The sequence below is a fragment of the Temnothorax curvispinosus genome, unplaced genomic scaffold (genome assembly GCF_003070985.1).
Source record: "Temnothorax curvispinosus isolate PA1 unplaced genomic scaffold, ASM307098v1 QBEX01013717.1, whole genome shotgun sequence".
Taxonomy (NCBI): Eukaryota; Metazoa; Arthropoda; class Insecta; order Hymenoptera; family Formicidae; genus Temnothorax; species Temnothorax curvispinosus.
Window position 1 is genome coordinate 1193268 of NW_020223497.1, and position 27477 is coordinate 1220744.

The window sequence follows — 27477 nt, forward strand, 5'->3', positions numbered from 1 at the left end:
ATTTTTTTTTCTTTTTTTTCTACTTATAGAAAAATTTCAAAACCTGATGAAGAACTGATAAACGCGAATAGCGAAATAAACGCAGTGACTAATAGAAGACTTGAGCTTAAGAAATGCAAAAGTCATACATCTGTTATCATACAGGCTTGTACGAATAGGGTCGTTGCATAAAATTTTTTTATTAAGCGGTCTGATAGATCATGGCATACTTTCTTTGTAAACTTTTTGAATTTTTGCAATATCTTCAAAATTGAAGAAAATATAGTACACGAAAATGTGCGTGACGTCATAAGCTTGTAGCGAAATCTTTTGAAGTTGCCGTCATCAAAGAAACTTTAGAAAGCTATAACTTTCTCAAATTTAGGTTTTTTTTTTAAATTCAAAAAGTATTAAAAATCGGCTTAGATTCTCTACATTAATTATGGATACCGCTTAATAAAAAAATTTTATGCAACGACCCTATTATTTATTTTATGACATTTAGAGTAATGTATATGTTCACTTGACATGTAGATATTTCACGTCGCGTAATACCACTGCGCCACTTAACCGCGACTCTAATATTCGAAATTGAAAGAGAGCGATGCAATTAACTACGTCCTAAAGTCCCGTAACTCCGTTAGCGTTCGTACCACGTGTACACGCGCGTGTGCGACATCGAAGTACGAATGGCCAGTGGATGCCATTCTTTCGTCATTGTCGCTCCGAGGAGTCGAGACGACGAGAGTTCAGGAGTTCACCGGAGTTCACAGACATAAATTCGGTGGATATGTCGTGCCCGCGCCGCGGAGGTCCGATCGATGTCGTTCTTCCCACTTTCTTAGCACACCAATGTTGGTTAACTGTAAACTTAATTTTCACTGAATCCTCGCTTCTTCCCCTAGAACTAGAATTAGCGGTAGGCGAGGATGCAAAGTTACAATTAAAGTTAACCAACGTTGATGAAACCGGCTGTTGGACGCTCACGTAACTCTGGTATTTTCTGCTCACTTCGATTACCCACGTAAACGAATTTCTTGACTATATACTTTCTCCCGTTAATTATCGATTAACCGGTTGCAATCTGGTTAAGTAATAAATGGTAAATCAATTTGACTTGATACCCGGACTCGGTTGATATTTTCCTGCACTTTATTCGCGCGTTCTACGAGATCGTCCAATTTTATAGTAAGAACCTGATTGCGCGCAGTTCTCGAGATGGTATCGATGCCCTTATATGCATATGTGGATGTATAGGCTATTTTTTGGTATGCGAAACGACACACGGTGTTGTCGCGCAACAGCGCGATGTCGCATAAATCATATACGTAAATAGAAATGAAAAGAGGCAAAATAGAGAGAAAGCGAATGGCCGGCGTCACGCGAGCGGACGCGTGCAATCATCGTCGTAACAATAGCGCCCGGCTTACAAGACGCGTGAATTCATGGCACTCGCTCGTCGCATCTAGTTTTCTAAGGCGGAATATCAACGCGATTGAACGCGTACGAGCGACAGTGGCTCGTAAAGGTGCGTTTTACACGTGCGAGCGCGAAGCAGCGGACATACGAACGTACGTATGTTATGTTCGCACGTGTTCGTGGCCGAGGAGGTTCGCGTTATTGCGAGGAACTTCCTTAGTCAATAATCTATCCACCCACGCGTTATTCAAGGCCTCGTCGATTACGTCTGATTCGAATATTGAATCGAGAGATGGTATTCAAGTGTTGAAACATTCGGTGAATAACAATGGTGGAACTGAATAATAAGTATGTATCTATCATCATTATTTGTTATTATTTTATTACTATATTTATCGATAATTACGACTATCATCATTATTTGTTATTGTTTCATTACTATTTATCGGTAATTACGATTAAACATTTCTACATCGTTGCGTCAGTTTTGTACGTCGTCTAAATTGATACTTTAAATCCTCGGACTTTGAATTCCGCGATTTGCATTGGAAGTCTCTATAGCAATAGGCTGCTATGAAGTCGGTCGAAGCTTAAAGCGTGCATCGGAGCACCGAGATCGGCGCTGGGCGATCGGAGCCGCTTTGCGGGTACAAATAAACATCTCGAGCGATCCAGGTGCGCTTCCCTTTTAAGATCTAGGATCTGAAACTAGCTCCTAACATACACGCCAGCCATCGTGGCATGCGGTTGCCGCTACGGCACCACATCGTTAACACTAACCGTGAAGCTCGTATCGTACCTTTACAAGTTTTTAATCATTCTTCGCGCGCGCAATTATCTTCTTAAAAAAATAAACTGTTATTAAATTTATTTCAGAAGAAATTACATCAACTTGCAACTAAACACGCGCACATCTCAAACTATTGCAAGAAACATATAATAATGAATTGCAGCATAATCTTAATTAACAAATAAACAAAATAATCTCGCTCGACTAAGCAAAAGCTGAATAATTTAAAACGGCCAATTTTCGAGCATTTACAAGATGTTAAAATTATATTTAATAATTTCAATAATATTTTAATTAATCTCATAAAACAGTATCTTAAGTTTAATGGAAGGATTAATAAATATATTTATATATAATAAAAATTTTGTTCAAAATGATTAAATGTAGAGTTTATATATAAACTGTTTCCTATAACATTATAACTCCAATTTGAAAATTATAGAGATTAATGTTATATAAATTCCCCAATTTCCTAATTTTCTTTCACTGCCATAACATTCGAAACATTTTGTAAAAGCTGAAACACTTTTTCACTGTTATTTTTCTCGTCATGATATATAAATATTATAAATTAATATAACCAATTATCGGAAAATATTTGCATTATAAAAGTGCTGTATAAGACTGAAACTTTTTCGATTATACTATACAATTTTAATTTCATAAACAGATATGTGCAAATCACTGCTGTAGATCGTTGCAAAATATCGAACGAGCATTTTCTTTGGACATGATAAAATCAATTATCAAAAAATGTTTAAGCCGTAAAGGTGTTGATTGAAATATTGCAACAATTAGATATACTCGATACAATCGAGCTTCGTGAACAGATCCTGTGCAGATCAGTGCTGTAGATCGCTGCAAAATGCCGAATGGGCATATAAAGCGTAACAAAGTAAGGCTGCTGCGGCCGCGGCCGCGGCGGGCCGGTGACTCCCCCGATGCCCCGATGCAGTTCCTGGTGACGTCTGACTAAGCGTTCTATTTCGACTCGCACACTCTCGGAGGCCGCGTGACTAATCCACCGCGCGCATACATCAACGCAGGTGGAACTCATCCGAGAATGTCGCGTTTCGAGATTTGGATTAGTAGGCGAGAGGGGGAGCGCGCATGAGGCGTCATTACGGCATTGTGCTCGTAAACGCCGGTGCACGATCGTTACACCGCACAATACCCTCGTTTTTGCGCAATTTAAACCACCAGCTGGAGATCTCACCGCGCGTGATGGACGCAATGCGCAGTAAATGTTCCGCGAGAGACGCGCATAAAGACCGCGAGGACGCGCGGCAAAACAGCACGATGCGTCCGAGATACTTTTCGGCTGCACTTTCTTCACCGTCCGTGAATTACATCACGGGCTTTTTTTAGTGAAAAGCGGTAAGGTCATCCGCTCTACCATGACTGTTCGCTTCGTGAATAAGCAGATTCCGCGACCGCTTGCCGAGAAGCGGAGAATGTGTTTACACTTTACAGTATAGTATCGCTTTCGTCGGACAACGCGACAGGAATAGGAATATACAAGCGATCTCAAACTTCCGTTTTGAGAGATCACTTTCGTTGACCTCTTCCCATCCGATTTAGCGAAACTTTTCGCGGTGGTCGTGCGAATTCGTCGCGTAAACGCGAAATCGGTAGAAAGTTCCAGTTTCGAAAACGCGACGCACGCGAATGGCGAACGCGAATCGCTATGCGGACTGCGTAGCGTCCGCCGTAGACCGGCACTCGTTACAGACCCTATTTTTCACGAAATCAAAATGCAAGGTGCGACGAACGTAGGTGCTTGGAATGCCAAATACATTATATTCGACACGTGTCGAACCGCGAACGAAACCTGCGACGATCCGACAAGCGTAATTCAACGATAAAAAAGAACGTGAAGACGAATATAATTCGGAAGACTAAAATAAATTCTATTTTTTTCATCGTGACTTTAAATATATTATTTTGCATCAATGTTTCATTCCATTATTCCATTTCAGCGAACGATAATTTAGATACCATGATTATCCATATTCAATTTAATCAATTTAAAAATAAACTTTTTACCAATATGTATAATTGTCATCGCCTATGTACTTCAACCATTATATTATAATATTACCAAGAGAAATAATATAATACCATTAGCACGCTGTTAACACATCAGATTATTTGTTTTTGACTACATCAAGAAAAGTTCTTCGATCGCAATGATAGATAAAATATTTCAGCAACTAAATTCTCAAGTTAAAGAGAGAGAGAAAATTATACTTCAAAATAATAACGAATGTAATGAAAAAGATCATGTTATCAGCACACTTATATAATAGGAAATAATAAATATGTTATATCTACTGTTAAATATTAAAGGATAAAATCTAAACCAATATGTATCTTGAATTAAATAACATTTTGTTATTTTTAATTAATTGTCACCATGTGTGTCGAAATATATTATTTTAACTCTAAACAGTATTATTTTAACTCCATTGGTTTAGTTAAATCAACAACATATTGAGTAGAAGCAGTGGCGACTTACATCAAAAATGACTAAAAATGATTGAAATTGAGTTTAATTTGACACTACGAATTTAACAGTGTATGATGTAACAAAACATACGTATATGAGACGACAATAAAAATTATTTACTTGAGATAATTACTTCAGACTCTTGATAATAGAAGAGTTAAATTACCGGCGTTTTTGAATTCTCTCGCTCGACTATCCTTGTTTTGTATTTTCGAAAAACCATGCTGGACCCTACCTCAATTACTCGATCGAATTCCTTCGAAATTCTCGGCGTTTGCCGTTTTCCATTCGTCCAAAGGAACGGCGAAACGAGCCTCGCCCTCGGCGTTTCTCATTTCCAGTCCGACGAAGGAAGGGAGAGACGCACGTGTCTCGCGTCTATGGGAAGGACGAGAGCCAGGGATCTGAAACAAAGGATCCCAGATGGAGGAGAGAGAGAGAGAACGGGCGAGAAGGAGAACGGCGGCGACCATCTTCCTGGTCGTGATTTACTGATTTAAAGCGCGGGCCGCGTATGTAGTATATAGCTCGGAAAACATGAGTAAGATTTCGGCGTTGCCGAACGTCGCGGTTCGCAAACACGACGTATATCTTCCTGGAATTATTTGTTTTTGACGCAGAAATTCCACGGGAATTGCGGGGAAAAGCAGAATAGCACTTGATGCAATATTACAAATAAATACCTATCTTGTGCGTCGAAAGATCAAATAATTTTTTTAATTTAAGGGGCAACCGATGTTACTTTTATATGACCATCTTTTTTAATCAATAATACCGATCGAAAAGAGAAACGATGTAACTGTTGCTGCGCGTTTATTCCGTCCACTTTAATAAATTCCAGCGGCGCAAAGCCGTATCGGTATCGCGAAGTAAGGATATGGATACGGCTGTCATTTTCTTCTCTATCTTTTTTTTTTAATACAGTACTGTCGCGGCGACGGATGATGGATACGCGTTTATCAGGCGATTCAGATCTTACACGGGACTCTCGAGCGTAACACGGGATTATCCTCTCGGCCTCGCTCCGCGTACCTACACATTGTACATTGTACATGCATGCATAAACGAAGGGTATCGTACCATATATTTTCGCGCGGGCTACCGCGCGTCGGAATCCTCCTCGACAAAGAACCTTCGAAATCCCGCGGCGCGCCGACCGATCGTGGGCGATCCAGCCGTCGGCGTCGGTTTTCCACGTTCGTCGCGGGAACGCGGGAACAATGACGGCCGTTCGGCTTCATTTAGCGAGGCGCGGAAAGTGACGAATTGTTACGGAGTTAACGAGATAGGTCGAGGATGAGGAGGTACGTAACGGCCGTAAGAACGGGAAGAAGCCGCCGGCCGCGGGAAGACTCGCCCTCTCCTCTCTCCTCCTACCTCCCGCTTCTTCTCCCGCGCCGCACCGCCTTCGTTCGGCCTCGACCCGCACAAAAGTTCGTCGAGGTTGCCGCGGCCGAGGCGGCCCGAAGATAACCGAGGCGACCCGAGCGCGGGCTACGCTCGCCCGCCGCCGGCCGTAAACGCCGAGCGGTCACGAGTCGCGCCGAGCGGCGGCGTAAACGGCCGAAGTCGCGGCCGCGGACCAAACAACTCCGCTTGGCTCAGTTCCTCACGGTAAACCGGCTCGGTCGGTTCTCTCGATTCGTCTCTCCGCGTCCCCGTCTCTTTCTCTCTCTCCGTCTCTGCCTTTCTCTCTCTTTCTCTCTTTCTCTCTCTCTCTGTCTCTCTTTTCTTCGCGCTCGCGCTCACGGAGAGCGTTCCTGATCTCTCGTGCGCCTCGGATTCCGCGACTAAACGCAACGGCCAGCGGCAGTGATCCCCCCCGGTTCCGTCGTGCGACGAGAGATCGTCGTCGTCGCCGTCGCGCTTCCTGCACCAGCCGGGATTCTAAGTGCGATCGATAAGTTGGTTTTGACAAGCGCGCACGGACCCGGTGGAGCCAGCCAGCCAGCCGGCCCTGCCCGCCATAGCTTCCCCGTCGCTCCGCGTCTCCGCGCGGTGAGGATCGCCGAACGGACAGTCTGTGGATATTACCTCCTCGACGCGGGGAATCTCTCTCAAGGTAAGTGAGCTATCCGCGCGACGACGGGTCTGCGAAAATCGCACGCCGCGAGAGTTTAGAAAGGCCGTGTGCCGCGCCGTAGCGGGTCGGAGCGGGCGAGCGTGTCCGCCAGGGTCTGCCTGCCTCATGCCTGTGATCGTAAACGCGAGAGATCGTATACGCGATTCTCTCGAATCTCTCGTCTCGGCTCTCGGCTACCGTGCTGCGCCCTCCGCCCTCCGCGTCGCCGTCTGACCCAAATTTGCTCTTAATTCCGACGTCGCGTCGCGAATCCCGGTCCACGGAGAAGCGGCGACAAATGCCGGGTTTGATGCAATTATCGCGGCGCCTTAAGGGTGTCTGGCGCCCGCGCCGCGGGCGTTCGGCGACAAAGGGGCATCAACGTGAAGGCACGAACTTCCGTCCTGCCTCCGCTTTTTTGGGGGAATTTTTCGGGCGTTTTCTCGACGGCTCGCAGACGGGAATGTAGCATTGACGCGTGAGATATTTATACGTCAGTGGAACGTAGACGAGTTTCGTGGCGAACTAATTGAACGATTTATTGCGTCGCGACGCAATGAACGAGAACGTTTTGTGTCTATTTTGTATCAATGCGGGTTAACTTTCAGCTTAGTTTAACTTACTTTTTTTACCTTTTTCCAATTTTTAGAACTAGAAAAAGATGAAAAGCAAGTCAAACCGAGATTAAAGTTAATCTATTGGTAAAAACGTGCGATAGTTATCTGAATATTCGAAAAAAGATGCTTACAGGCGTGTTAATTCGGTGAAATTATAAATCAAAGACGCTCGATTTTTTCAGCCTCGGGATGCAACGGAATCGTTCTCGATTGCGACAACTCGGGTCTGATTGCCATCACGGCGATCCAAGTTAGGCAAACCCGGCAATCCTTTTGATTATTGCCCCGCATAGATGCGAAATTGCCCGCGAGGAGGGAGAGGAAATTCGCTCGACCGAATTAAATCATCGCGACGAGCGGCAACGTTGACACGAGCAACACCCGGGACATTTAAATCCGGCATTTAAATCACGTACGAGCACTACGAGCGTTTTTTGTTGACTCTCTCTTACATTAAGCGACAGAGTCGACACCCGCGAGAGCCCGTCCGCCGGCCCGAGATGATGATGGCGCGGAATAAGATACACCGGCGCAGATGTTATTACGTGGCCAATAATTAACGATGCAGATTGGACGGATGGTCGCGCGCGCGGGCTTCGGTTGCGTGCGATGTCGCGCGAACGTGTTTCCATTAGCGCCGCGACCGGCGGCGCTCAAGTGTTTCGCGTGTTATTTTGGCGTGTTACATAATAGACTCCATTAAACCGGAGTTGATTTATAACGGCGCGGTTTGCGAAATAATTCCGCAGACCGCGACACGCGAGCCCACCCGATGTTCCACGCCGCGCCGATGTTTCTCATCGCGGAAAACGTCATGCATATAGCGGATATAGCACAATTAAATCTATTTGGAGTGACAGCGCAGGCTTTCTAGACTGTTTTTTTCTTTTTTTTTTTACGTAGGCATTCGAGCAACGAACATCCGAAAAATGTCATGAAAGCTTTAAAACAATTTCTTCAATTTTTTCAGATGTGCTTTATGCCCGTATCAGACTACGGATTGGGATTAAGATTGGATTGAAATTTGACCAATCAGAGCAAAGTTTACTAAACTTGAGATCAGTTTTCTCTGATTAATTTCAATCCAATCTCAATCCCAATCCGTAGTCTGATACGGGTATACGCGCCTTTTAGATTCTTTATTGCTTGATCGAACTGCTAACGCGTCAATTCGACTCGATTAAAATTTAGCGCATAATACGGATATGTATTATTCCACAAATAATCAGATAAATAACATTTTCTCTATTTTATTTCTTAATAATTCTTCGTATTCACGTACTTTGTAGTTACGTATCTCCATTCGATCTACGAGCCTCGCGTTTTCATCTGAATATTATTCATTATTCATTATTCTGCAATGATAGAAATAGAAATAGCCTGAGGAGACTTCAGGCTATTTAACGACCTGCCTATCTTGTTGTGGAGATAGATATCTTGAGATAGATGTCTGTCGTCAGGTTAATATTTACGTGGCGACGACCAATATCGTGCAGGTCTTTCTTCGTAGTCTCACTTCGAAAAAATGTTCATCGTTGCGACATCTCACTTGTGTGAGACCGAGTGTCGATGACGCGTTCGGTTTCCGCTGCAATCCTCGAAATTCCCCCGAAACGATTTTGACCGCAGAGAATCTTCTTCGCGAGTTCTAACTGCACGTTGTGCCGCGGACTTTATCAATCAGCCGGTGAAAGTGACGCTTCTTAGTATTTGATATATAAATTAGAAAGCCGACGGTGTCTCATTCCGCGTCTCCATGCAAATTATACTTCCTCGCTGTTTTACGTCAAAATTTAGGGACTTAAGAATTATATTCCGGATATATATATGTGAAAGCCTTTTTCGCATACCTGTATCCAGAAATATTATCACTACGAACATCTCTAAAGTTCACGGCCAAGACTATTCGCTTTCCTCGAGTTTTGACATTAACGATAAGTGGTTTTTTTTTTATTTAATTAAATATTAGCGTACATAACGTAGTGCCGGCTGCGCGTTATATGTATATATAATATATATAATTTCTTATTCTACAAAACTTGCCCGGCTCCATTCAACGATGATCCTGTATAGCTGCCGTCGTTAAGACCGAGTCGCGCGTTTTTTGTCCCAGCACCGTAATCGACGCGATTTGCTCTACATGCGGAACACAGGTGGAGGGGAAACGCGTCGCTTCCCGTTCTTTATATATCCCGGCACCGGAAATCCCAACAATCGTAATGCGCGAGCAGGTAGAAACAGGAGAGGATGACCGCCAGTAGAAATCGATGATTCGCTCTAGCCGCTTATTTGTCCGCTGTTAATAGTCACGGAGGAAGTCGGCTGTCGCGCTTTCACGATCATTGTACTTTCGTCGTCGGCATCGGTAATCCCCTCGAAGTCTTCAAACTCGCCTCTATCTATAATATTATTTGAGCAGACCGCAGTCCCAGGTCGATGCACGAGAATGACCGTGCGCCGCGGGGACGTTCGCAAAATATATTGAGAAGGCGATTAATTAAACGCGCGGCAGTATATGTAAGACTTGACTGACTGACTCGCCGGTTCCTGGACGGCAAAAGACGGCTAATAGACTTAATGCACTCGGCAATTATTTCTTGTTACCGCAATCTCGAGCAACGCAGCCGTACATCCGCGCGACACGGTCGCATTGTAAACGAATCGGTCCTCGCGCTCGAACGATAAAATAACACGAGTCACTTTTTCGTTATATCCTGTTATGCGGATACGAGCTCTCTCGACGTGTCGACGAGCATTCTCTCGCGAACAAAAGTCTCATTCGCGCGCTCTGCAAGTCAAACGAAAACTCGAAGCTGCCTGGTCGCTATACCTAGTAAGATCGAAGGCCGATGAAAGAGCACAGCCAAGGCAGTCGGAAATCGAAATATCTAAATATAGATCGTCCGAGTATGGATTAATCGATCGACATCCGGCATATCAAATTATACGTCATTATAATTACTCGTTCGCATTTGCATTCGCCATTTTCTCCCAGTTTAGAAAACCGGTTCATCGTCACCCAAGTATGCGTATAGGCGAGCTCGCGTCTACTTTCTTGTTATCGCCGATTTCAGCCGTTCTCGACGACGACGCGACAGCGAGCGATGGACGCCGCGAAAGATGAAGAAGAAGGTGCGCATCGCGACTAACTTTCTCTGCGTGGTGTATCTACCGTCAAGTAGATTTCCATCCATCGCACCTATACTATGCGCGTATTGTTTTTAATTCTTGAATAATGACGCGAATCCAGGCCCTGCCGATTACAACGGAATTTCATAATCATCGAAGTTCTTTCCTCGGGAACTCGTTTAATATCACGCGCGGTACGTCAACGGGCGTTGATTACGCACGAATAATTTTATTTTTTTTTCCGAAAAATTACGAAAATGCGCGATTATACCTAGATACAGACTTCGTATTCTTCTTTATTGTAACAAGATAATATCATTGGCGATATTGCGACCTGTCCAATTGACTTCTGCTAGTTCAAAGTTCAGCTTGTTCTGTAAAGGTTTTTCGGCAGCCTTAATAGAGCGATGTAACGAGCGAAACAACTAGCTACTAATGAGATTAATCTTGATTTGATGAGACATAATTTAGACAATAAATTAAACGTTTAAGGTTGCCTTGTCTTCTCTCTTCTTTTCCAGTTGTCGAGTAGGTATGTGTATATCCGTTAGAGCGAGTAATGTACGGCTAATCCGTAGGTATAAATTATTCTAACGTCCTTATACTTTGTAACGGAAACTTGAATGAAAATTACGTCCGTTCTCTGGGCAACGCGTGGGTTTACAGAATTTCACTCTTTCTTCCCTTCTCGTCAACGTATCATTATCCCCGCGAGTTTTCTTGCGCGCGGATCACGCAAGTCTAATCATCACAATGATAAATCGTGGCAGAAGGAAAGAGTGAAATCTCGAGATCTACGTCGCACGTCCATCTTCATCGAGAAACCGTACGATCGTTCGTTTGTCTCTGACAAGACATTTATTTTTTTTAAGGTTAATTTCAGCGGGACAAATATTCAGCGATTAGGACACTTCACACGAAGTCGCGCATGAAAGTTATTTTTGAGGTAACGCGCACGAACAATGGAGCCGAGATAAACTTGGGAATTCTTACCAAAGTGAACTCTACGGCGATGCGCGTCCGCGCGACGTTGCTCAAGAGCTTTCCCCTCGTTTTTGTGAAAATGACCCCCTTCTCACAGGTGATCTATTCACTCTCCTGCGAGGAAATTCTCAATGAGATAAAAGAAGTTCACACGCGGTCTCTCTGTCTCTCTTACTCTCGCAGCATTCTCTCTCTTTCTCTCTTTCTTTCTGACCTCTATAACATGGGATCTTGATTCCAAGTACATATATGTCGACGATTATTTCAGAATAGAATAGCTCCTGAAATTCAATATTTTAATTTTAATAAGTTTTTAATCTTATTATACATCTACTTATATAATTATATTTTATTTGGATTGCAAACGAAGAAATAAAAAGTCTATTTTCACTTTTCACTCATTCGCGTATTTATGACGTATAATTTTTTCCGCGTTGAACGTGGAGAAACGTTCGCCTTCGGCACTTTGTTCAACAGGAAAGATGATACGGGCGTGGGTGTGTAGACATGATTAAATCCGTCGTTCGTATCGGCTATATACCAGTTTAATGCACATTACATGCGTAGATAAAAAATCAGGGACAGACAGACATTTAGAAATTACATTTGTGCGATGAATCCTATATTCACATATGGCTTCTCAATCTATTGTCACGCGAAGCTTATCTTTAGTAGAATCTTTATTTGATTACAAAATAGGATCTGGGGAAACCGATGTAAAAGAAAGAACTTTTAAATTCTTTCGAAACTTATTGTTTGATAGAAAATCACGTTACATTTTTATTTCGCCTTTTAATATGAGGATCATTTTGTGTCGTGCTAATTTGACAATAAAAACAGCGTTCTAAGGAGATCTTTTAATCTTTCGAGCTCGTGTGTAGAATACGTGTAGAAATTGCATTTTTAATATGACAAGAATAATTTGCTTCGATCCAACGACACCAAAATAGTCGCGTGTAACCGTTGCCGAGAGTTACCTATTTGTCACGGCATATTGTCACAGTCAGATTAAACAAGCGATTATCCGCGGCGGCGCCGTTGCGTTGGTTAGTTTGTTCGGATGTACGCCCGCAAGCGAATAGTTATTAGTTCGTTTCATATCGTCCTGGTCGCGTATACGATGTTGATAAAAGCGTGCCGAGTAGGTGCGACACCTGTTACGCGTAGATACGATAATTATAGTCATCGGCCTGTCGTCTGTTATTACGCACGTAGGAATCCGGGTACTTCGAGAATGTAGCGAGAGAGCCGCCGAACGACAGCTGCGAGCGCGTCTCGTCTTATTGACCGCGAGAATCTCCTAAAGCGACATCCACACTTTCCACTCGGTATTGCATTTTCAACTGTTAATCTTTAAACGGCCAAGAGATAATTCCCTCGAGTCGAATTAATGTCAATCATAATTTAATTACCTCCCGACTGTTCCTTAATTTCTGCCTCTGGAAGATGACTAGAGATATTTTTGACATTATCAAAAAATCTGACTTTAGAAAAGTGATCTTATGCACGAAAGAAAGGAATTGCTTCACAATATAGCGGAAATAATTATAGCTTCTTTTGCGGTTTTTTTTTATCACTAACATTACCTATGAATTTACAAAAATGATATACTACGTATTAATATAACAGCATCGTCTTCTAGCTATTTATACAGCGCGCGTTGCGTGTGAATTGTGCCTTGTCAGTTTAGAATAGCGGTTCTCAAACTGGTTCGTACAGTCATGAGACTTTACCAGTGTCGGAACAAAAAAAAGAACGCGTCACTGACCGGAATAAATCATGGCAGAAATAAAGGCTTACTCTCCAAACCGCGCGTACAGCTGTCAGGCGAAACACATGCAGTCATGCGCGTGTGCGTATACAATTTATGCGTGGGGCTGCGCAAGATCTTGCCCGCGTGAAAAGAGCTCGGCGCGATTAGCGAAGTCTTAAGGATCGTATGCTCTGAAAAGAGATAACAAGGTGAAACGGTGAAATATCCCGGCGGCGGAATATCGTACAGGATCTCTCTCTCTCTCTCCACTGTCGTACGCTTTTAATAAATTTACGGGTCCCCGTTTGAAAAATTAATCGCGGGGAGGATGCCAGAGGGGCAAACCTCGCAGACGGAGATAACTTTTCAACGGAATGCCCGCGCGGGCTGCTCGTCCCCGATAATATGTCCGCAATCACGCGACATACGCTCGGTTCGCGAGACCTCTCCTATATATTTTGCCCCTCCGCCGCTAAGTATCTCCGTGCATAAATCAAACCGCGCGGTCGCGTATCGCCCCGGCGTGGCACGGGTAGATTGAACCACATTCCGGCGTGCATCGGATGCACTTACGTGGACCCGACGTAACCTTTGTCTCGGGGGGGAAAAAAAATAAATACCGCGACCGGCACGAGAAGCGACGGAAAGAGGTGGGAGCGAGAGAGTGCGACGGAATACTTGGACGACTAGGTCGTAATTTAAATTTAATCTACCGGCGATTAAAGTCTCATTAGGCGATCGGATCAACGATTGGGTACTCGCCAACTGCTCGCTCGATTTAAACGCGTAATGCTTCGCCACCGCGCAATCTACGGATCGCGTTTCTACTGTGCCGGAGAAGAGTGACCAGTCGATTCTTATTAAAATACCGAGATACCGGCGGATCCTTTTGCAGAATCTGTTTCGTTAGATCGCTCGACGTATTGTCTCCGCAGAGAAGATTCTCTTAATATATAACATTATATTTATATTAGCCAAAAAATAAATTTGGACAGTGTGACAGACTGAAAAGAAAATTGTAAATTATGTTTACGTAAAAACTTTTTTTTTTCCCAAAAAGTTTATCTAATAAATAGCTAATAATATTGTAAAAGTTTTAAATAAAATTGATAAGAACATTTATGAGACAGCAATGCAGATGTAAAAATTACTCATATTATTTTAGCAAGATTATTATTTAACAGAATATATGACATATTTTCTGACATATTTTCAACAGTCGCATCCTTTTCGTGAAGCGTTCATTAGATCTCGCGGTTAACAATAGAACGTAAGCCGTTAAACATTGTGTTGCTTGGAAGCAAACCGTACGGGTTTCACGGTACTCTTGAATCTTTAGAAGTTAGGCAGGGTCGCACAATACAATCCACGGAAGATTAAATCTTTTGGCAGCTGACAGTAGGCTTTGTGCTTATTTCCGACCGACCTGCTTTAGCTCGTCGAACGCATCGTCGTCTCTCGTCTCTCGCGGTCTCGCGAGGCGTATTTTCGCTCGTTTGAGGCCCTGAGGTGTTCGAGTCTATGAGAGAGAGAGCCCTTTCTGCCCATTCAAAACATGTTTTTGCGAGAATAGCACAGCGTCTGAAAAGCGTACGAGTAATGTACGTGAATGATGCAGAAAGAAAATCCGTAAATTTTCTTACGTCATCGTTGTGTTGTCAACATTACTTTATCTCACAAGCATTTCCTTTCTTGGAAGTACAGTAAAGGTATATTTTACTTCACACTTTACTGACTTGTTTTTCAAGTACCGACAAGTTGCTCAAACTTTGATCAAATGATATTAATTACTTCAAAGCACTTACTATAAATTAATAATTTAAATATTCTTTTTTTTTTTATGACAGAAACAAAGGTAAATATATTCGAAAAACATGCTATTGTAATAATAATTGAACTGATGTTAAGAAAACTTTCGCTCTATTTTTTTCGAAAGTTAAGCTTTCTATAAAAGGCTTGTTTTCTTTCTTCTCTCTCTTTCTCTCTCTTTCTCTTCGAAGCGTAATTGCGTAGTTCTTTCATTTTAAGTACAGCAAAATGCTGTAAGCAAGGTGCGGTAAGCAGAACCGATCTTTTTACAAGTTGCGATAAGTGTGTGCCAAATCTGAATAAACGTACCTCGTACTCGGTTTGGATCGCCGAGCGCCGATATTACAAGGGAGAGAAGATGGCATGGGGAGTCAGCCGCAAAAATGCGTCTGTTTAAAATTAATACTATCCGGAGACCGATAAATCTTCCCGATGCTTCGCGGAAACGCGCGGAAAACGTTGAAAATGAGCCAGTAGCCGGAGCAAACGAGGACAGCTGAAACGAGCGATGCGGAACACGATGCACCTATCGCGTAAGCGTAGTCCTCGCGCGTAACAATTATCGGCCGATAGCCGTTCGTAAACTCGCGCACTCGGTTATATGCTCGCGGCTAAAGACGGCAAAGGCGTGCTTGCTCTCGACTTACTCCAGCGAGACTCCGCTTTCTTCCGTTTCGATGTTCTCATTAACTTAATGGGCGTACGGCAGGGTATATACCCATTACACTTCTAAACCGCAAAATTAGATCCGCGACTTTATGGGTGGTGTCGACGATTTTTATGCTTCGCGACATATCTGCCTTTCGACGCCAACACGGACTCTACACACGGATTTCAACATTTTTGTATTTCCTTGAGAAATATATGTTGCGTGAAAATTTATATTTCCTTATGAAAGAGCTGCGCGCGCGTCTCTCGAATTTGTACTGTTTCTGTTTCTCGCGCCTTCTTCCGCAACAGAATCGTGCTAATGTCGACTGGATACTTGTTCATTTTGCTTAACGTGATCCAATTCAAGTGTTGCTCGTAACGTCGGCCGTGTCGGTTCTTTGCGGCGCATCCGTCCTCCGCGCGCGGTCTGTCATTGGCGCGTATACCGCGCGAGGATGTCGTTGACCCCATCCTTAGGATCCTTAAGACGCAAAAACGCACACGCGAGATACCGTTGGCACGAGTCACCGACATAGATGCACCTGTTCCGCGCCGCCGCTAGTGACGATGCAACGCAAGCGGCGCGGCGGCGGCAGCGGCGAGCGCGCTCGCTCCGCTTGTTTCTTCTTCGCCTCCGCGTTCCGCGCGAGAGGACTCCGCGGAGGTCGCCGCCGATATCGTGACGATGCCGTTTTAGTCCATCACTCTTCGGCACGGTGTGAATTACGTGGCCGGCGATGCCGCATCGTTGCGCGAAAGAGGGAAAGAGAGAGCGTCACAATTAAAAGGAAGAGCCAACTCTCACGCGAATTCTTGTCTCAATTTGTGAAGTACTTACTTATATTGTAACAGACAGGTTCTGTATTAAATTTTTATATGATGATCTTAAAATTAAAACGTATGAAAGCAGATCCATTGGGTCAACAGTTGTGAATTACTAATAACAACATATTTTTTGACAAATTTAGGACTCAATTGTGTGTGTTATGTACAAAAAACTAAAAAAATTTCTAATTAAATAAAATTCGAGGATGTTTTCACGTCTAATTTCGCAAGTGCAGGCTAAAGTTATTTTATATCTTCAATTTTTTTTAAATTTTAAAGTAGGGCAAGAAGTTTGAATTTTATTAAAATCAAGTGCAAGTCAATTTATTAGAAAAATAATTATGAGAGAATCGGATATTATAAAATAAAATAGATTAGATTTTAGTTCTCGCGGATCAACGGTTGATGAAAAGACCCCCATTGTGTCATGTCACGTTACATGGCGTTGAATCGTGTCTCGTCCGTGGCGCGGTGCGGCATTCCAGCGCGTCCTTCACCTCAGAGGGAGAGGAGTACTCGCGTTTTATTTTCATGCTTTCGGTTGGCGCTCGTGCAATTGCATAACGGTCACGCACATACACGCACAGTCCCAGTAGTCCCACATGCATGCACGTACGTACGGGACGACGACACGCACGGCGAAGGAGAGAAAGAGAGAGAGAGAGACGGAGGGATCGCTGCCTTTTCACGTTGCATGCGTATATAGGTATGCGCATAAATGCGCATTACTCCGGTTGCGCTGCATAAAAATGCGCTCGCGCGCGACACAATGTTGCGACGGTACACGCAACATAGTAGCTGGTAATTCTAGTAACTAAGATATGTACCGTCGTTTCAGATAGGCGAGAGCATTTAGCATCCGCGCATACGCCGCTTGCTTATTCATACGATTTTACAGCTTTCGGCGCCCGTCGGCGTCGCACCGCGCCGCACGCTCACGCGGCCGTGCGCGGATAACGGTACCTCGTAAAATTATTTTGCAATGCCAGGTAGCACGGGGATAGTCTTGGACTTAATCTTAATCCGTTGCGTCTTATGGTATAATATAGGGCGAAACATATGGAGATCACGATGAAGCATTCGTTCAACCACTTGCTCGCCTTTACGCGCGTGTTGCGCTCCGGCACACTTTTCCAAAATTAGCTCGCCCAAGCTGTACGCGTATAGCGTGTCAATATTTTTATTCTCTAGAAAATTTTATGATTTGATGATAACAAGGTAATTATATAATATATATTATAATAACTTAATAATATATAGTATCTAATATAATAACGCACGTAGCGTACATTAACGTACTTTATTAGAAATAAGAACGATGCAAATCCATCATCAACGTTAATTAGCGCGTTTGCCGCGGCTGTTCTATCCCGAAAGCGCGCCTCAAAACACGGAAGTGTTTACGAGCAAAACTTGTCGCGATTACGGCTCGTTTCTTGCGGCGGCGAGTGATGGCAAAACGACAGAGCAATTATTCGTACACTCCCTGGCCGATCCGCGAACGAAGGTTCCCATGCGCGTAATACGCACGCTCGTTACGAGGCACATTTCCGCTCGAGCGTTAAGTAAGAAAACGCCCGGTAGACGCGCTCGCGCGTAAACAGCTGTCGCTCGGAATTGTACGCGCTTCGTGTTCGGAAGACGGCGGCGGTACTTCCCAAGTGGATGTGGCCGGTCGATTAACGGATTAATCGCTCGTCTCCGCGCTTTCATCGGCAGCTGACGTGCGCGCCCGATAAATACGACGACCCGTTAAGAACGCTAACGGGAACGTCGATATTCGCGACGACTGACGGATCGCGATTTCGCATTGCGATTGACAGTCCCCCTCCCCCACTTCCCCTCTCACCTTGCATCACGAATTTCACAAGAGCATTCATTGTTTCGGCAAGTGCTGACTCTCGTGAATTTTCTGTTGTCATATTCTCGGTGGATATGATGAAAAACGGAGTAGAAATTAATAAAAACTTGTCGCCTTAAACCCGCAATCTGATATCTTTATTTTCTTTACAAGTTATATATTTTGGTTATACATTAAAATATTAAGAAATAAGATACGCTGTTTTTTATTATTTAAATTATATGTGGCGTAATGTATATTGAAATTATACGTTTTATCGTTTTCTTATTGCGCTATGTTATGTTGGGTTTGCGTTGCGATTGATTGCTCATATAATATTGAACTTTGGTATATTGCAACAACAAAAAAATTAACTACTTAAAAGTACCAATACCCATTTAAGTACTACATGACGATTTATAGATCTTCAATTTTTTTAATTTCGCAATTTTAAGACGGAATTAGGTGAAATAACCAACACTGATTATACAACTGCATAAAAGTTCTTTAAAATTAGTACAGATATTATCACCGCATCAATCTTTTATTATTAAAATTGTCAGGCAAGAATAGAGTCGAATTTTAACTTTCCAGAACTTGAGACATGTATATTTCTCGACACGGTATATTTAAAATTCATTAAATGTCATGGGTCAGCTAAACGATTGAGGTTTATACTGGTGCAACGTTAGTTACGGTTACGCAAGCGAGTTAGATCCTTCGGAGATGATAAGCGTGTTACATAAGATCTCTAGTTCGATTGTAAAGAACGACATGATTTTTTACAGTAGTTTTGCTTCTGGACTCCCCATCGGTGTGGAACTCGAAATTTTCGCAATTCATTGGAGAAATTGTCTCGGTGGTGTTACACTTTTTCAATCTAGTTAAATTCTCCCGTATGCTGTTTTATGTGCAATAAAAATACGCACGAAAATATGTATTCTTATCTTATACCGAGGAAAGGACGTGGCACGGTGCTCAGTGCAACCGCGAGCTCCGCTTTTTCTCGCCGAGTCGACGCGGCGTAACGGAAAGTTGGTAACAGTCAGTAGTAATAAAGGAATAACGGAGCATTTCCGCAGTTTAAAACGCGCACGACTCGACGATTCTTCTTACATTAGTATCAGTATAGCCTCGATCGAGTTCGGATTCGAGTGCGGTACATGCTCCTAGGTGCATCATTGTTGCGTTGGAAACTGCGTCTAAAAATGCATGCGTGTAATTCCGTTTCGTAATTCATTCGGTTGTAACGGATCCGGCAGCACGTATAACGTTCGTGATACTGTTTTAATGGAAACTTAGCGTCGAACAGAATAAAAATATGTTTCATTCACGCTATTATTACATATAATTACGACACAGAGAATCATGCAATAGTAATTATTACAATCCTGTTTTTTATTAGACTAGAATTAAGTAAATTCTCATTATAGTAACATATTATTATACGTAACATATTATTATTGTTATATTAACATATAACAATAATATCCCAATTTTAAGAGATTTTTACATATTTTATCTAACCAACGTTTTGATTATTTCATATAGGTTCGTTTTAAAATTATGAAATTAAAGAATCCAGCCAAAGAATAATAGGTGCGTGTTACTTAAATAAATGTAATACGTTCATTAATTAATAGCCCCTAATTTTTTTTATCTCAATCTCATACGTTGAAATTCTCACGGCGATTTAATACGTCGACAACAAAATTAATCGTCATACATAAACCCTACGCAACTTGGTGTAGTGAGAGAATGCCGATGAAACGCTTCGTGCTTCCTCTCCCACGCCACACCCGCCTCTTCAACGCTTACTCGACGCACTTAAGACGCAGCCGGCTTAATTCGAACGTCCGTGTTTTACGAGGATGCGTAAACTCCAAACGATGCGAGAAATCACAATCCCGCGTCATAGGAAAATAACCGAATGACTCGGGTGCCGTATTTTCGAGGCGTGGACAGAAAGAGAGAAAGGGCGAGACAGCTCAGACAAACGACGAACGATTCGTTGCAAAAACTACGATGACGAGGAGAACGCGAGCGTGGCTTACGTAAAGCAGGCACCTGCCTCATTGTGAAGCGGTTTAGCGCACTCGGCCATTCTCCTCGTACCCACGAGGAGGGAACCTCCTTTGCCCGTTTGCCCCCGCCGTTCCTCTCACACCTCGTTCCAGATATTCGATACTTCATCTCCATCTCTCGCGGCCGATACCGTGGCGAAATATCGCGCGGTTGCAACGCCAATCGAGCGATGCATATATACGCACGGACGAACGGCTGTCGATTCGGTCAGCGATCTCGCATCATCGTCATCGTCATCGTGAAGAGTAGAAAGCAGTGCGCGTTCCTCGGCACCTCCGCCCCTTCAAGGACGCGAAGGATCGCCCGCCGCACCTTCTCGGCATTATTATTATTCAACAGAGCCGGCCGGAAAGGGTCCTTGACAATGGGAAACAGTCCTGAAAGGGCGAGGGGATTGGTCTCGCCTCGACCTTAGGGTCGGACCTGCCCACGTCCCTTAGGGGCCAGCTCTGGGTTAAGCAAATTTTCTCTTTCGTATAAATATATCGTTGTAGGTAAAATTCTAGAAAAACGACTAATCGTTAAACCGGATTTATCTGGATAATCTGGATTATTAATGCAACTCGGCGTAGCATTAGCGTTCTGCGTAGAATGTGATTCTGCACCGTATTTGTGGTTGTTCACATGGATACATCGCAGTCTTTTGATTCTCTAATAAGATTCAAATCTGTTTTAACTTTTTAAGGTTGCAATAATTTTATAATATTGAGATATGTGTGTAAATTACCTTTTTTAACTAATATAAAATATATGCAAATTAATTTTAATAAAAGATACAGAATAACATTTACTCATTTTTACGATACAATAAATTTTTGCTATTAGTTTTTTTTAGTATATTTATATAATGAAGAATATATCTATATTTAGAAGGAAACTAACATTAAATAATTTCTTAATTTGTAAATGTAAGTGCAAGAGAAAGGATGCTCTCTCTATATACTTAATTACACATAATTGAACATAATAATAGCAGCATCTTGATCCCGGCAATATATCTAGCAATTTGCGAGATCCCATTTAAAGAATGCCGATATTGCGACGATCATAAATATTCATTACGCGAGGTGAAACATCGAAATAAAAAGACGTGTAGATTCGGATCGGCAAACGGCAAGAGGAAGAGTTTCGACAGTCGCATTAAATGCGCTGCTCAAAATTTCTCTCGCGATCGTTAAGGCCGCGCAACGTCTCGGTATATTGCAGCGCGTATGTGAATCTTAATCGAGCGAGATCGCTGTCTGAAGGCGGATAATGATACACGCGTTACTGCCTCGACGGTACGCAATTTCCCGCGTTTGAACAAGCTTTATTATCCGACCGTCGCTCATTTCGCGTCTCTATGGACTCTCGCTCGGCTCTATCGCATCTCGCTTCGATTAAACGAAGGGAAGCGGGCTTCGACGTGACGAGTGCGCGAAGGACGAATATACCGTGGGCACCTTTTTCACCGTGCGCATCGTTCCGCGACCGCGTCCCTACCCGATTGTGTTCGATTCGCGACGGCGTTAATCGAGGGAATCGACGAAGGCACGCCGCAATCGCCGCCGCCGTCGCCACCGCAGCTTGTTGTTGGCTGTATTATACGCGCGAGACGGCGGCGGGCGGGCATCTAGGAAAAACTTTCCCGAAGGCCCAATTCCCACGATCCGCGTCGGGGCCTTTTACGCTTATACGCCTTCGGCGGCTGCACGTATAGATCGACCGCCGTCGACGCCGCTGCCGCTGCAGCTACCTACGTGCATCCCGCGCGCACAATGCGCGCAAGGTGCACGTACGGGCGCGCGCGTATATACGCTCGCTCCTTTGGAAAGCGACGGGAAAAAGCGAGCCCGGGTCGAACTCGGTCGCCGCTTCACGGTGACGTACGGTCGATGCGTCGTGACGAGAGTGAGAGGTCGTGAGAGTCGAAGCTACGAGGTGCATGTCGATGAACGTGTCAGAAATGGAAATCCGAATCCTGCGACTCTCCGAGAAATCGAAATTTTTTGATACCACCAGCTGTTTTCATCAATGTCAATTAACTTTCGAACGATGATTTAATTTTTTTTATATATCCCTTTGCTGATTTTAGCTTTAGAAAAATAATTATTCGCGTTACAGTTACGGAAACTGATCGTAACATAAGCATTGCCTCTGTGAAGGAATCTTTATTTGCTTTATTCTCGAAAGTATTTCTTTAGATTTCGGAGTGAGGAATTTCAGAATATAATGATGTAAAACGTTAGATGAAGTCATCGTGGTACGATTTTGAAAGAGGGGCCAATCGCCTCATTAGTAGTCGAGTGGTAAGCGTAACCACGTGGAATATCGCCAAAAGCGGCCGCGTGACGCGATCTACCTGGCATCCCTGATCTATATTTGTAATGGAGAGAACGACCGATGGGATATGCGATCAATCGTATCCGCTGCCAAGTGCTGTCCGTGTCTTCGATTCTTCCTGCTTTAAATGGCCCCGACTAATTGTAAGTGCCAGCACGAAACTAACTCTTCAAGTGTTACTATTAATTCCGCTATTATTAGAAAAGTTTAGTAAACTTTTTCATAATAAATTTAATAAACTTCAATAAACAATTCTCCCATGTGGAATTAGAATTGTAACATGTAATTATACTAATTATATAATTAATAATATTTCTAATGTTAATGCTACTAATCTATATTGTAATACTAGGAATTGTTACTAATGGTAGAACTAATTTGCGCGAAAATATTAATTTATTTGCTTGTTCAATAATTATTTCATTCCTTATTAGAAATTACTGCATTCTTTAATAAGCCGACAGTCGCTGGCGCCTGATTGAAACGCATCGCAAATCGACGTTTTCAGAAACGCGATCGAATGGCGTCGAACTTCCCTTGCCTTTCCCTCCCCAAGGACGATCCTTTTCATTCTCGACGCGGGTATTATGTCGTACGTACGTACATACAGGTGCCCGTAGTACGATCGCGCGATCATTTTGCGCACGCATAAATCATTCGAGATTTAATGCGACGGCATAACGAGTTCTCGCTTCGGTTGCGACGATCGTCGTCGCCGCCGTCGTTGTCGTCTAAGGTGAAGGCTGGTGAAAAAGAGCGGGTTCCTTTCTCTCCTTCTTGAGACGGTAGACACGCGGACCCGCGCGACGCCAGATAGAAGGGATCCGCGCCGAGAATTAATCTCGTTTCGCGTAAGTGTATAAGCCCGGGGATAATGGAATATACAGTCTGCAGCTTCGTTCTATCTTCTCCGTCCGCCCTCTGCTTTGTACGCTGCATTATGTACACATACGTACGTTATGCATCATGCATCGTGCGGGAAATCACGCAGAGCAGATCGGGAGTGGCACGCGCATGCACCATTATTGCAACTCGTGTCCCCGCAATTGTTGCGCCGCGCTTGAGCAGTAGCAAGGACGGCCGCATTTGGATTATAATACGCCTTTGTTGCACGTAACTCGAAACTCAAATCGGCGCGTCCGCCCGATAATCATTTCTCATTGTCTACCTCGATTGTCATGCATTTTGTCTTTTCCACGATTGTCCTATTAGCATCTGTATCGGAAAATCACGTTTTGCATACGAAGATGAATCCCAGTCACGTATAAGACAGAACTGCAATATGCTTCTTATTGTGTTCTTCATTTATTATATAGCATTATGTTTATTTTTATTTTATTTTTGTTTTTTTTATCGCTTTAATTGTGACTCTCATTCCTTTGCGATATATGCACATAAAAATTTGCATCAACTTGCGTTTACTTTATATATTGCAACCATTTGACAAAACTGAAGGCAACGTCCGCGAACGCGATAGACCGTTTCGATTTACATCGGATTTACTTCCTGCCGCCGTTGCGGTGCGTAGTAGACTCAGCACTTCGAGTAATACCGGTATCCTTGCTCTCCGGGTGCCAGAGATAAGTGTAATTTTATCTCCCGTATTTTACATAACGCGGTTATCTATCGGGACGCGTTGAGAACTTGGTCGCGCGTTAAATCACTCTCCTAAATAGCGAATTAACATACATACCGATCGATATCGGCACACGCCTTGGGTTTCGCCGCTCCGGTTCTGCCTGACATTAGCACGCCGGGAATATACGATAATGATGATAATGCGCATAAAAATCGTCTATTGTCCACGCGTCGTTTAACATCGAGACCGGGGGTCTTAGATCCTGTCGCTCCGTGTCTCGTGGACTTCCGATGATAGAAGTTGACGAAGACAACGACGGTAGAATCTCCTGATGCCATTTTTTCTCAATTTTACGCTCCAAACGCACGAGTCGCGCATACCTATCGGGAAATGTTCTTATAAAAATGTCATATCTTATCTCATATAGGGGGATGTCATATCGATGTCATATGGAAAGACGTCATATCTTATCTCATAGGAAAAAAAATCTTAAATCGCTCGCTCTGTCAGCGAATCTTGACGTATTGAGTGGCGGCGAGACTCAGGATTAACTCAGGATTTAGCGAGTAAGATCTGGCGAGCGTTTTCCCAGTGGAATGTGTTGCGGGCGTCGACAGCTGTTACATCAGCAATAGGCCAAGTAACCCCGTAGAATCCGAGGTAACAGGCGGCGGTAAGAGGCCTCTATATTCTGCGGGTGAACCGTGTATGTTGGATATATCGCGCCGTTGTATAACGCGAGGTAAATGCGCGCTTTACCTGCAGCCAGAAAGCGCTTACGTTACGTTATGGCCACGATGCCACGCCTCGAGAAACGTTTCCTCGTTCCACGGAAGGAGATTACCCGCGTCGGATTCGCACGGCGCGGCGCGGCGCGGCGCACGACGTACGTATACGTACGTATCTGCCATTTTCGCGCGATCGATTACGACACGCCAAGAGCATAATGTAATCCCGTGTTTGATTCAGAACCGTTATTATGTCAATGCGTAAAGTGAGCATATCCTGCGATATTTCTATTATATTTCTACTTTGTTGCATGCGCCTTGCGGGTTTCCTCGTCCTTCGAATTCTCAGGTAAAATTACCTTAATAACGCAGTATAGCGATCACATTTTTCGATATTATTTTTATCTTGAATTTGCACATTCTGCTCTGTGAGACTGTACATTCTGGGATTAACACATATCTAAATTTTACTTTTCTTTATGTACAAGAAAAGTAAAACTTGAGAGTACTTTGATATTTCTTGCTGAAAATGTTTTGCAGCAGAAATTTTATTCTTATTTCTTGTAGAAAAGCATTTTTTTGTTATATTGTTTCTGTATTTAGCACTTTGTACTAAATCAAACGCATATATATGCAAGATTTTTCAGAAAATTACGTATACAATGGAATTTGTGTTGCAACATTATAAAACAATGGAAAAATAGCACAAGAGAGTCTCATCGTTGCAAATAACTTAAACGATAATATCAATGGACTTAACTTTATAAATTGAGTTCTCCGCCTCGTATTAATTTCAAGAAAAAACAACACGACGATTTCGAACGTGAATCACATCAGTTCTCACAAAGGCGAGAGTAATTAATTCGATCTCGAGGAAAAGAGAGAGGGAGAGTGGCGTTAACTTTCGCTTATTATAAAATAAGATCAGCGATCTAATCGGCGTGGTTAGTCGTCACCACGCCACGGTAATTTACCTAATTAACCCCACGAGTTTCAGGGCGCGCCGGATGGCGATCTTTAAATCCGCGGACGATTCGTCGAGTCGACTGTTAAGCCTCAATTAAGGCGACGACGTGAACACGTTCCGGAGACCGTCGAGTTTCCTCCGCTTTCCTCAGATAAGGAAGTTCGCTATCAACAAATCCACTGCACGAGCGACCTAATCTTCGCGCGAATAAGGAGTAAATTAAGGAGCCCTAATTAATGAGAATCACGCGCGCTGACTCTCTTACTAGTAGGCGGCTTAGCCTCACTTCCGTTCGTTAAAATAATTGTTTTAGAGAGCTACGGTGTTCGCATCTTAGATAGTTATCTCTTGCATCTTTCAGATTTTAATGTCTGGGTTATATCAAGTCAATGCGAAAAAACAAATTACAATAATCATAATTAAATTTGTTACAATTAATTAAAATCGTTAAATGCATTATCGCAATACGGTCCAATATAATTTTCATTTTTCTCGCGATTTTACGAGGACTATTAAAATTATATATACTAGGTATCGTATTTTTCCAATGATTTTATAACTTCCGTCATTGAAGAATATATCGCAATTATTCCAATGGACTTTAATGTAAAATTACCCAGAGAATTAAGAAAAAGACAAAATGAAATTGACTTTTAAGTAAATATCATGTAGAGAAAGGGGCTTTTATTCACATTTGTGCCACACGAACCACGTGAATAAAATACGCATCTATATATATGTGCAAACAATCTGTCCAGTATAGTGTTTCCGTTCATGGATATTCTCGTACGCATATGATATTCCGTACTCGACTTTTTCGTCACCCGAGAATCGTGAAACGAGATCCCGGACCCGGACATCCTCCCCCACAAAACGAGTTTTAATGTAGATTTTCTTCTTTGTGCGTATAGTAATTAAATCTGCACGACTCTCGAACAAAACTATTCGCAACTGTTTTTCTTCTCTTTTACTGCTTGTTCTCTTACCTTCCACTTTTCTTCTCTTTTTCTTTTCCTTTTTTAGAAATCTGTTTACATTTCTATGTAAACGGTTGTAAAAATAATAATCATTGACATGATTGGGAAAAGAGGAGATACCTACTAATAATATGTGTTGATATAAGCGGTAATTATTTCTGCCTATAAGTAACTTATTTATCCAAGGCAAAATATACAAAATATACTATAGTTTGCATCATTACTTTTCTGGTATAACTATATATTAAAATTATTTTAAGATACAGTTTTATAATATTTTAATAGAAACAAATGAGAGAAAGATAGAGAAATTTAAATATACAATTTTTCTTTTTTCAATGATTATTCTATATTGCTATATACATATACAAACCTGGAAGATTTCCATAACCGCTATACACTTCTTTAGATAAAAAAAGGACAGAAAATGTCATTTTTTAAGAATTTAACGA

General features: G+C 42.8%; 1 protein-coding gene across 3 annotated transcripts in view; it reads left to right on the plus strand.

Annotated features, from left to right (window-relative positions):
* The first annotated feature begins 6342 nt into the window (after nucleotides 1-6342).
* LOC112463837 (LIM domain only protein 7) overlaps nucleotides 6343-27477 on the plus strand; it is a 57240-nt gene continuing 36105 nt past the window's right edge. For 2 of the 3 annotated variants that reach the window (XM_025030442.1, XM_025030443.1), the window contains exon 1: nucleotides 6343-6759. The gene's annotated coding sequence lies outside the window, so the exon portion shown is untranslated. The remainder of the gene's footprint in view (nucleotides 6760-27477) is intronic. The other variant, XM_025030444.1, reaches the window with a different exon arrangement.